General features: G+C 46.5%; 1 pseudogene; it reads left to right on the top strand.

The window, feature by feature from the left end:
• Nucleotides 1–223: 223 nt before the first annotated feature.
• Nucleotides 224–6,557, top strand: LOC132374351 (BOLA class I histocompatibility antigen, alpha chain BL3-7-like; annotated as a pseudogene).
• Nucleotides 6,558–10,529: the final 3,972 nt, after the last annotated feature.

The following is a 10,529-nucleotide window of genomic DNA, read 5'->3' on the forward strand; positions in this document are numbered from 1 at the left end:
GGTCCCAGGCTCCAGGGCGGTGTCTGGGGCTCTGACGCTCCGTGTTAGGGTTCCCCGTCTCCCAGAGTTTCACTCTCTCTCTCACCACCTGTGTCGGGCCCTCCTGCCTGGACACTCGTGACGCGGACCCAGTTCTCACTCCCATTGGGTGCCGGTTTCTAGAAGCCAATCAGCGTCTGACCCGCCGAGACTCAACTTCTCCCCAGACCCCGAAGATGCGGTAATGGCACCGCGAACCCCCGGGGGTCGGGTGCGCAGGACCCCCAGGGAAGGTTCGATTCCGCCGCCCCCGGCCCAGACACGCCCCCTCACGCCGGTCCCCGCCTGTCCCTCCCTGGCTTCCCGCCCCCTCTTCTCTCCCCCGGAAGTCCCGGCCCTTCTCCGACCTTTTCCGTCTCACGAGCCCCTCGCCCCCTCCCCGCTCCCAGCCCCAACACCTCGGACCCAGGACCCGCGCCGGGAGGAGGGTCGGGCCGGGTCTCACCCCTCCCTGCCCCCAGGCTCCCACTCCCTGAGGAATTTCTACACCGGGGTGTCCCGGCCCGGCCGCGGGGAGCCCCCCTTCATCTCTGTCGGCTACGTGGACGACACTCAATTCGTGCGGTTCGACAGCGACGACCCGAATCCGAGGATGGAGCCGCGGGCGCCATGGGTGGAGCAGGAGGGGCCGGAGTACTGGGATCGGAACTCGCGGATCTACAAGCACCACGCACAGACTTTCCGAGTGAACCTGAACACCCTGCGCGGCTACTACAACCAGAGCGAGGCCGGTAAGCGACGCGGGCCCGGGTCCAGGTGGTCACGACCCCCATCCCCAGGGACGGGCCGGGATAGTCCCAACATTGCTAGACCCGCCCGGCACCCCCTACCCGGGAGGGTCCGCAGGTCTTTCACACGGTTTCATTTTCGGTTTAGGTTTAATCACTGTGATTGGTCGGGGCGGGGGCGGGGCTGACTTCGGGGCGGGGCCAGAGTCTCACTCCCCTGTGGATGTACGGCTGCGAAGTGGAGCAGGACGGGCGCCTCCTCTGCGGGTACAGACATTTAGCCTCCGGCGGCAAGGATTACCTCGCCCTGAACGAGGACCTGCGCTCCTGGACCGCGGTGGACACAGCGGCTCAGATCACCAAGCTTAAGTGGGAGGGCTCGGGTGAGGCAGAGCGCGACAGGAACTACCTGGAGGGCACCTGCGTGGAGTGGCTCAGCAGACACCTGGAGACCGGGAAGGACTCGCTGCAACGCGCAGGTACGAGGAGCCGCGGGGCCTCCCTGGTCTCCCCTCGGGCTGGAGCTGGCTTCCCACAAGGAGAGGAAAAGCAATCAGTATCAGAATATCACCCTTCCTTCTGGACGGGAGAGCGAGGAGTCCTTCTAGGTTCTTATATTCAGTACTAGAGACTGACTTGCCCAGAGGGCTAGACTTTTTTTTTTTTTTTTTTTTGGCTGCGTTGGGCCTTCGTTGCTTCGCGTGGTCTTTCTCTAGTTGCGGCGAGTCGCGGCTACTCTTCGTTTACGTGCGCGGGCTTCTCATTGTCGTGGCTTCTCTTGTTGTGGAGCACGGGGCTCTAGGCACGCGGGCTTCGGTGGCTCGTGGGCTCTAGAGCGCAGGCTCAGTAGTTGTGGCGCTCGGGCTTAGCTGCTCCACGGCATGTGGGATCTTACCTGACCAGGGATCGAACCCGTGGCGCCTGCACTGGCAGGCGGATTCTTAACCGCTGCGTCACGAGGGAAGCCCCGTTGGGCTTTTTCTAAAGGACAATTAAGGAATCCAGTCTCATGGGGATGGAAAGGGAGACCATCCCTGAAATAACTGATTAATAATTCCCTGTGACATTGACAGCAGTATTGTGAACCATGACTTTCTCCCTCAAGGCCTTGTTCTTGGCCTGAAAACACCTTTGGAGGCCTGACTCCAGCTTTGCTGAGTCCTTCGCCCTCCACCCAGACTAGGTCCAGAAATCTGTGTTTTCTTCCTTTGAGACCTGGAACCTCCTACCATAGTCTCTCATTCTAGAACTTTCCATGGAATAGGAGATATTCCCAGACCCCTGAGACGAGGCTGGTGTCTGGGTTTTGTGCTTCTCCTTCCCAACCCTTGTCCTCGCGTTTCTCAGGATGGTCACATGATGCTGCTTCAGTGGCCCATGGAAGTAACCCAAAGTGTGAATTTTCTGATTCTTCCTCCTCCGACCCTCCAAAGACACATGTGACCTGCCACCCCATCTCTGACCGTGAGGTCACCTTGAGGTGCCGGGCCCTGGACGTCTACCCATCGGAGATCACCCTGACCTGGCAGCGTGATGGGGAGGATCTGACCCAGGACATGGAGCTTGTGGAGACCAGGCCTTCAGGGGAACAGAACCTTCCAGAAGTGGGCGGCTGCGGTTGTGCCTTCTTGAGAGGAGCAGAGATACATGTGCCATGTGCAGCACGAGGTGCTGCCTGAGCCCATTACCCTGAGATGGGATAGAAAGGGGGATGGGTGGTCGAGCTTATTATCAGATAAAGCAAGAGCCTTTCAGGAGAACTTCAGCAAGGTCAGGACTCAAGCCTGAGGAAGGCCCTCACCTTCCCGTTCCTCCACAGAACCTCTTCAGCCCACCGTCCTCATGGCATCATTGTTGGCCTGGTTCTCTTGGTGGTCACTGGAGCTGTGGTGGCTGGAGCTGTGATCTGGAGGAAGAAGCACTCAGGTAGGGAAGGGAGGGAGGGATCTGAGTTTTCTTGTCTCACTGGGGGTGTTTCAAGCCCAGGTAGAAGTTTGCCTGCCTTGTTCCTGGGAAATACCATCCACACATATGTGCTTACTAGTCTGGAGCTGAGTGCTAACACTTACCCTTCTGTAAAGTATATGTGAAAATGAAAACAAATTTTTCACCTTGATAATTCTGGTGATGGGGACCTGATTCCCAGCACTTGAAGGTCAGAGGGGAAAGTCCCTGCTGAGGACAGACCTCCAGGAGGGCAGTTGGTCCAGTCCCTGCACATCTCCTTTTTTCATATTTCCTGACCTTACCCTGGGACTTTAGTCACAGTTCTGGAAACTTCCCTGGGGTCTAGGACTAGGGGGCTCCTCTAGGATCTCATGGCCCTGCCTCCTCCCTGGCCTATCATGTGATGTTTTCTTCCCACAGGCAGAGAAGGAGGGAGCTATGCTCAGGCTGCTAGTACACTTCGGTGGGTTGGAGGGTTATCCCTGAGACCCTTGGAATAGTATAGATGGGAGCCCATGGGGGGAATCTTACCCATCCCCTAATTCTTCCTTTAGTCTCATCTTCTGTGGGCTCTGACCAGGTCCTGTTTTGTTTTATCCTAGGCAGCGACAGTGCCCAGGGCTGTGATGTTATCTTTCACCAGTCCTAAAGGTGAGACCCTGGAGAGCCTGAAGCAGGAGAGGGGTGGGTCAGAGGTGACACCACTGGGTTATGGGGATTCTCTGAGTGGACATTTGGAACATACAGTGGACTGTTTAGAATGTCAAGACTTTTCTGAATGACTTAAATTTATTTATGATTATTTTCTTCTAAGTGTGAGACAGCTGCCTGCATAGGACTGAGTGATGCAAGATTAGTTCCCCCCCCCACCATTGTAGCTTCAGATCCCCTGATTCCTCTTTCTGCAGCTGCATCTGAATGTGTCTGTGTTCCTATTAGCATAATGTGAGGAGGTGGGGAAGACTGGCCCACCCCTGCCCACCGAGACCCCTCCCCACCCTGACTTCTGTTCTTTTCCCTGATCCACTTGCCTGTTCCAGCAGAGGCAGGGCTGGGCCCTTTCTACCTCTACTTTAACTTCAGGGTGCCCTGAGAAATACTGAAAATAAGAATCTGGATGTGAATTTGTTTCTAATTCATGTCATGACAGTCGATGTGTTAATAAACAAAAAAGATTCCTAAAGTTTAAGACAGGAAACAAATGGAAGCACTGAGAACCTTCCAGAATCTATGTGTATGCTGTGCTGAGTCTGATGTAGGTGGGACCAGAGAAGGATATAAGGAGCGTGGACAGGGCCTGTGTCCAGTCAGTGCTCAGTCCATTGTGGGCTTTGAAGTGGTCACTAATTGGATGGGTCATCTTCTCTGTTGTTTGTCCTTGTCCCTTCAGTAGAACCTTGTCCCACCAGGACCTGTGATCCAAGTCACCTGGGCCTTGTCCTGTCTCCGAGCTGTGGGAAGCAAGGGCTTCATGTGGCCGGGTCAGCCTAGACTCATGCCTCAGTCCAGCCCTCAGCCCTATCTTCTTTTGGATGTTTATGTTTTGCTTCTTTAGTTTTTTGCTTTTTTTTTTTTTTTTTAATTATGACTGTTCTTTTCATGTATAGAGTTCTGGTCTCATTCTGCTCTGGGTGTCCCCCATCTCTGACAACAGTAGAAGTCATTTTGCCTGTCAGGGTCCCCACAAGGCCTGTGGCAGCCCCTGCACACAGGAGTCTCTGTGGTATTGAGAGATGACTTTTCTCTCTCATTCAGCTCTTGTTCTCCTTCTAGGGCTGTTTCCTGGATTATTCTTTCCATCTTTTCCAAAGAACCAAAAACTGGAAAGGAACAAGGATTAAACCCTGGAAGTCCCAGTGCTACGTGATCTGATCAGACCACACACCTGAGCAGACTGCAGAGTTTTGGCACTGCGTCTAGACAGCACAGAGACCAGGGAGTCCTAAACTTTAATTTGCGTAAGAATCATCAGGACATCTTGATAAGATTCAGAAGGTCTGCAGTAGGGCATGGGATTCTGTATTATAACAAGGTTGGTGCTAATTCTGCTGACTTTCAGATCACATTTAGTAGCAAGAACATAGACCAGGATTCCCACACGGCTGTGCACCAGCCTCACCTGTAGGGCTTGTTGAATAAGCAAGTCTTGGGCTCCGTGCCCAGCATTCTGAGATGGTGGGTCTGGGAAGAAGCCTGAATATTTTGCAGCAATCCTTGCAAGCAATCTTGGGATTCAGCCGGATTGGGAACGACTGAGGTCAGTGATCAGAGCGCTCAGGTTGGGGAGGAGCCTTAAATCCACACTTAAACCTTGTTTTTTCCTGGGAAGAAAAGGGCAAGACGTATGCTGGAGACACATGTTGGTTTTTCTACCCTGGGGTATGTAGCCAGGTGGAAGACTGACGAAGTGTTATCAGCTCAAGATAATGAAAATCTATGAATCCTTGCTCTCTGAAACTATTCCCTGGATGGATTTCTCACTCATTCCTTGGTATAAACAATGGAATACAAGTTTTTCTAATTGTAACATAAATGAAAATTGTGTGTGTGTGTGTGTGTGTGTGTGTGTGTACCCTGGGAACTCATTTCATTTCAGGGAAAGCCACAGAACAAGCTTGAGGCTACACAGCCAGGAACAGAATCCATAATCCACTGCAGGTCGGGTCCCACATAGAGGGATTCTGTCTTGGAATCAGACATTTGGGGCCTTGGATGGGAGGGAGTTTATTTTGCATATGTGAGGAATGCAAATAATTAATGTCCAGAAGATGAACTGTGGTGATTTTCAAATGTCCACATACTGTATGATACCGAGAGGTAGAAACAATATCTTCCATAGTGGCTGTGCTATTTTGCATTCCTGCCAGCAAGGAATGAGTGTTCCCGCCCTGGTCTAAATGTTTGTGTGCCCTCAAAATTCATATGCTAAAATCCTAATGCCCAGTGGGATGGTATTAGTAGGCGGGGCCTTTGGGAAGTGCTTAAGTCATGAGAGTGGAGCCCTAATGAATGGGATGAGTGCCTACAATCCTGTTCCCAGTCCCCAAGATGTGGGGTTTTTTCCACACCACCAAGCAATTCTCTGATACCAGATGGGGGTCGAACAATTCAACTCAATTCTGACGCTGTCTACACTATCTACCTGGAGATCACATCAGATCACACAGGTTAAAGGTTCAGTCTCACAAGAATACCCACCCCTCCCAACTTCAGATGCTGATTGCAAATCCCAGTTGTCACCTATACTTCTGACTGATCAGTTAGGTATCAGTGGTTCCCAGGACCCCTCCTGATAATTTGCTAGAGAGGCTCACAGAACTCAGGAAAACAGTTTACTTAATGTTTATCAATTTATTATAAAAGGATATGATAAAGGATACAGATGAGCCTCCAGATGGAAGAGATTAATGGGGCAAAGTATGTGGGGAGGGGCACCAAGCTCCCATGCCCTCTCTGGATGCACCACTCTCCCAGCACCTCCACGTGTTCACCAACCTGAAAACTCTTCAAACTCCATCCTTTTGGGTTTTTATGGAGGCTTTATTACATAGGCATAGTTGATTAAGTCATTGGCCATTGGCAATTGATTCAACCTCCAGCCCCTCTCCCCTCCACGGAGGTCATGGGGGTGGGACTGAAAATTCCAACCCTCTAATCATGGTAGTCTCCTTTGGTGACCAGCCCTCATCCTTAAGTTAGCTAGGGGCGGTCCAAAGTCACTTCATTAACATAACAAAAGACACATTGATCGCTTTCATCACTAGGAAATTCCAAAGGCTTTTGTAGCCCTGTGCCAGGAAAGGGGAGGAAGACCAAATATACATTTCTTATTATAAATAACAACATCACAGTGCCTCACAGAGAGATCCTTAGCTCTTAACATTGTGTGAGGACACAGCCAGAAGGTGGCAGCTATGAATCAGGAAGACGGTCCGTACCCACCCTTGCAGGTACAGTGATCTTGGACATCTCAGCCTCCAGAACTACGAGCAATAACTTTCTGTTATTTATAAACAACCCGGTTGGTGCTGTTTTGTTACAGCAGCCCTAATAGACCATAGTTCCTGTTGCTCCACATCCTCACCAGTACTTGGTAATATCAGTTTTTATTTTAACTATTCTAATAGATGTGTAGTGGCATACTATTTTTTTATTTGCATTTCCCTAATGACATATGATATTGAGCATCTTTTCATATGCTTTTTCATATACCATCTATATTGTCTTTGGTGAATTATCTGTTCATATTTTACATATTTTTTAACTGGGTTATCTGTTTTCTTATTGTTGAGCTTTAAGGGTTCTTTGTATATTCTAGATACAAGTCTTTTATCAGATATGTGATTTGCAAATATTTTCTCCAAGTCTGTGGCCTGAGCTCTTTTACTGACATAACAACATATGCAAATGACCAAATATAAGCATAGATTTGTATTTTACAAAAAAATAATACTAGGGGCTTCCCTGCTGGCGCAGTGGTTGAGAATCTGCCTGCCAGTGCAGGGGACACGGGTTCGATCCCTGGTCTGGGAAGATCCCACATGCTGTGGAACAACTAAGCCCGTGCGCCACAACTGCTGAGCCTGCACTCTAGAGCCCATGAGCCAAAACTACTGAGCCCGCGTGCCACAACTACTGAAGCCCACACTCCTAGAGCCCATGCTCCGCAACAAGAGAAGCCACTGCAATGAGAAGGCTGTGCACCACAACAAAGAGTAGCCCCCACTCACCGCAACTAGAGAAAGCCCGCGCGCAGCAACGAAGACCTGACTCAGTCAAAAATAAATAAATTTATTTAAAAAAAAGAAAGAAATACTACTATTTTTCTGGAAAGAGAAATGAGAAATTGCTAACTCTAGTTTCTGGGCAGATGACCTGGGTGACTGGGGGATGGCAGCTGGGGAGATGTGACTTGTGTGTGTGTATTTATCTATACATCTATATCTATGTATCTATATATTCTGATATAGATACAAGATATAGATATATCCCTCAGCATTTTTAATTTTCTTGTGTATCAAAGAATGGTTTCAAAACTAAATTACAAAAAAAAAAAAAAGAAAAAAAAAAAACTAAATTACATTAAAATCCTTTAAGCTTGTAAAACACTTGACATCATGTCCAAATCATGTGTTAAAACTCATATTCTGATCCTCTATTCTAGCACCAATGATTTATTTTTGACTTTTTTTTTTTTTAGAGCAGTATTAGCTTCACAACAAAATTGAGAGGAAGGTACAGAGATTTCCCATATACCCCCCCGGCCCCCACCAATGCATAACCTCCCCCATTATCAACATCCCCCCCAGAGTGGTACATTTGTTATAATTGATGAACCCACATTGACACATCATGATCACTCCAAATCCACAGTTTACCTTGTTTACCTTAGGGTTCACCTTGGTGGTGTACATTCTATTGGTTTGAACAAATGTATAATATAGGTATCCATCATTATAATATACAGAGTATTTTTACTGCCCTGAAAATCCTCTGTGCTCCTCCTATTCATTCCTCCCCCTTCCTAATCCCTGGCAAACGCTGAACTCTTTACTGTCTCCATAGTTTTGCCTGTTCCAGAATGTCATACGGTTGGAATCATACAGTATGCAGCCTTTTCAGATTGGCTTTTACTTAATAATATGCATTTAAGGTTCCTCCATGTCTTTTCAAGGCTTGATAGCTCATTTGTTTTTAGCACTGAAAGTATTCTGTTGTCTAATGTACCACAGATTATTTATCCACCTACTGAAGGACATATTGATTGCTTCCAGGTTTTGGCAATTTTGAATAAAGCTGCTATAAACATCTGTGTGCAGGTTTTTGTGTGGACAAGAGTTTTCTCCTTTGGGGAAATACCACGGAGTGTGATTGCTGGATTGTATGGTAAGTTTGGTAACAAACAACCAAACTGCCTTCCAAAGTAGGTATACCATTTTGCATTCCCACCAGCGATGAATAAGACTTCCTGTTGTTCCACATCCTCCTCATCATTTGGTGGTGTCAGTTTTCTAAATTTTGGCTATTCTAACAAGTGTGTAGTGATATCTCATTGTTTTAATTTGTATTTCCCTGATGACTTACGTTGTGGAACATCTTTTCATATACTTGTTTGCCATATCTGTATATCTTCTTTGGTGGGGTGGCTGTTAAGGTCTTTTGCCCATTTTTTAATGGTTGTTTGTTTCACTGTTGCTGAGTTTTAGGACTTCTTTCTGTATTTTGGATAACAGTCCCTTACCAGATGTATCTTTTGCAAATATTTTCTCCTACTCTGTGGCTTGACTCTAATTCTCTTGACAGCAGAAGTTTTTAAAATTATTATTATTGAGCTATAATTGACATTATTTTCAGGTATAAACCTAATGATTCAATATTTGTATATATTGTAAAATGATCATCACAATAAGTCTAGTTAACATTCATCACCATATATAGTTATAAAACTTTTTTTCTTGTGATGAGAACTTTTAAGATCTACTTTCTTAGCAACTTTCAAATATGCAGTACAGTATTAACTATAGTCACCAGACTGTATATTACATCCCCAAGTCTTATTTATTTTATAACTGGAAGTTTGTACCTTTTGATCCCCTTCACCCATTTTTCCCACCCTCACCTCCCCCACCTCTGGTAACCACCACTCTGTATCTATGAGCTTGGGGACTTTTTTTAGGGGAGGGGATTATATTCCACATATAAATGAAGTCATATGATATGATATTTGCCTTTCTCTGTCTGACTTATTTCACTTAGCATAACGCTCTCAAGGTCCATCCATGTCACAAATGGCAAGATTTCATTTTTTTTATGGCTGAATAATATTCCAGTGTGTGTGTATCCGTGTGTGTGTATACCACATTTTCATATCCATTCAACCATCGATGGGCACTTTAGGTTGTTTCTATATCTTGGCTATTGTAAATAATACTGCAGTGAACATGGGCATGCACATCTCTTTTTGAGTTAGTGTTTTCATTTTCTTCAGATAAATACCCAGAAGTAGAATTGCTAGATCATATGGTAGTTCTCTTTTTAATTTTTTGAGGGATCTCCATACTGTTCTCCATAGTGGCTGCACCAATGTACATTGCCACCAACAGTGCACAAGGGTTCCTTTTTCTCCATATCCTCGCCCACACTTAAAGAAGATTTAAGTAAGTCCAGATTATCAATTATTTCTTTCATGGATTGTGCCTTTGGTGTTGTATCTAAAACGTCATCACCATACCCTAAATTCATCAAGGTTCTCTCCTATATCATCTTCTGGGTGTTTTATAGTTTTACATTATACATTTAGGCCTATCCTCCATTTTGAGTTAATTTTTGTGAAGCGTGTAAAGTCTGTGTCGAGACGGACATTTTTTAATATGGATGTCCAGTTGTTCTAGCACCATTTGTTGAAAGAGGTTATCTTTGCTCCATTGTATTGCCTTGCTCTTTTGTCAAAGGTCAGTTGACAGTATTTATGTGGGTCTATTTCTAGGCTCTTTATTCTGTTCAGTTGATCTACATTGTCCCTCAGCATCCACAGGGGATTGATTTCAGGACCCCTCAAAGATGCCAAAATCTGTGGATGCTCAAGTCCCTTTTACACAATGGCATAGTGTTTGCATATAACCTACACACATCATCCTGTGTACTTTAAATCATCTCTAGGTTACTTCTAATACCTAATACAATGTAACTGCCATGCAAATGGTTATAAATACAATGTAAATGCTATGAAAATAGTTGCTGGTATATAGCAAATTCAAATTTTGCTTTGGGGAACTTTTTGGAATTTTTTTTTTTTAATCTTGGGGGCAGTAGTTT

This window comes from Balaenoptera ricei, chromosome 11 (assembly GCF_028023285.1).
Source record: "Balaenoptera ricei isolate mBalRic1 chromosome 11, mBalRic1.hap2, whole genome shotgun sequence".
Classification (NCBI taxonomy): Eukaryota; Metazoa; Chordata; class Mammalia; order Artiodactyla; family Balaenopteridae; genus Balaenoptera; species Balaenoptera ricei.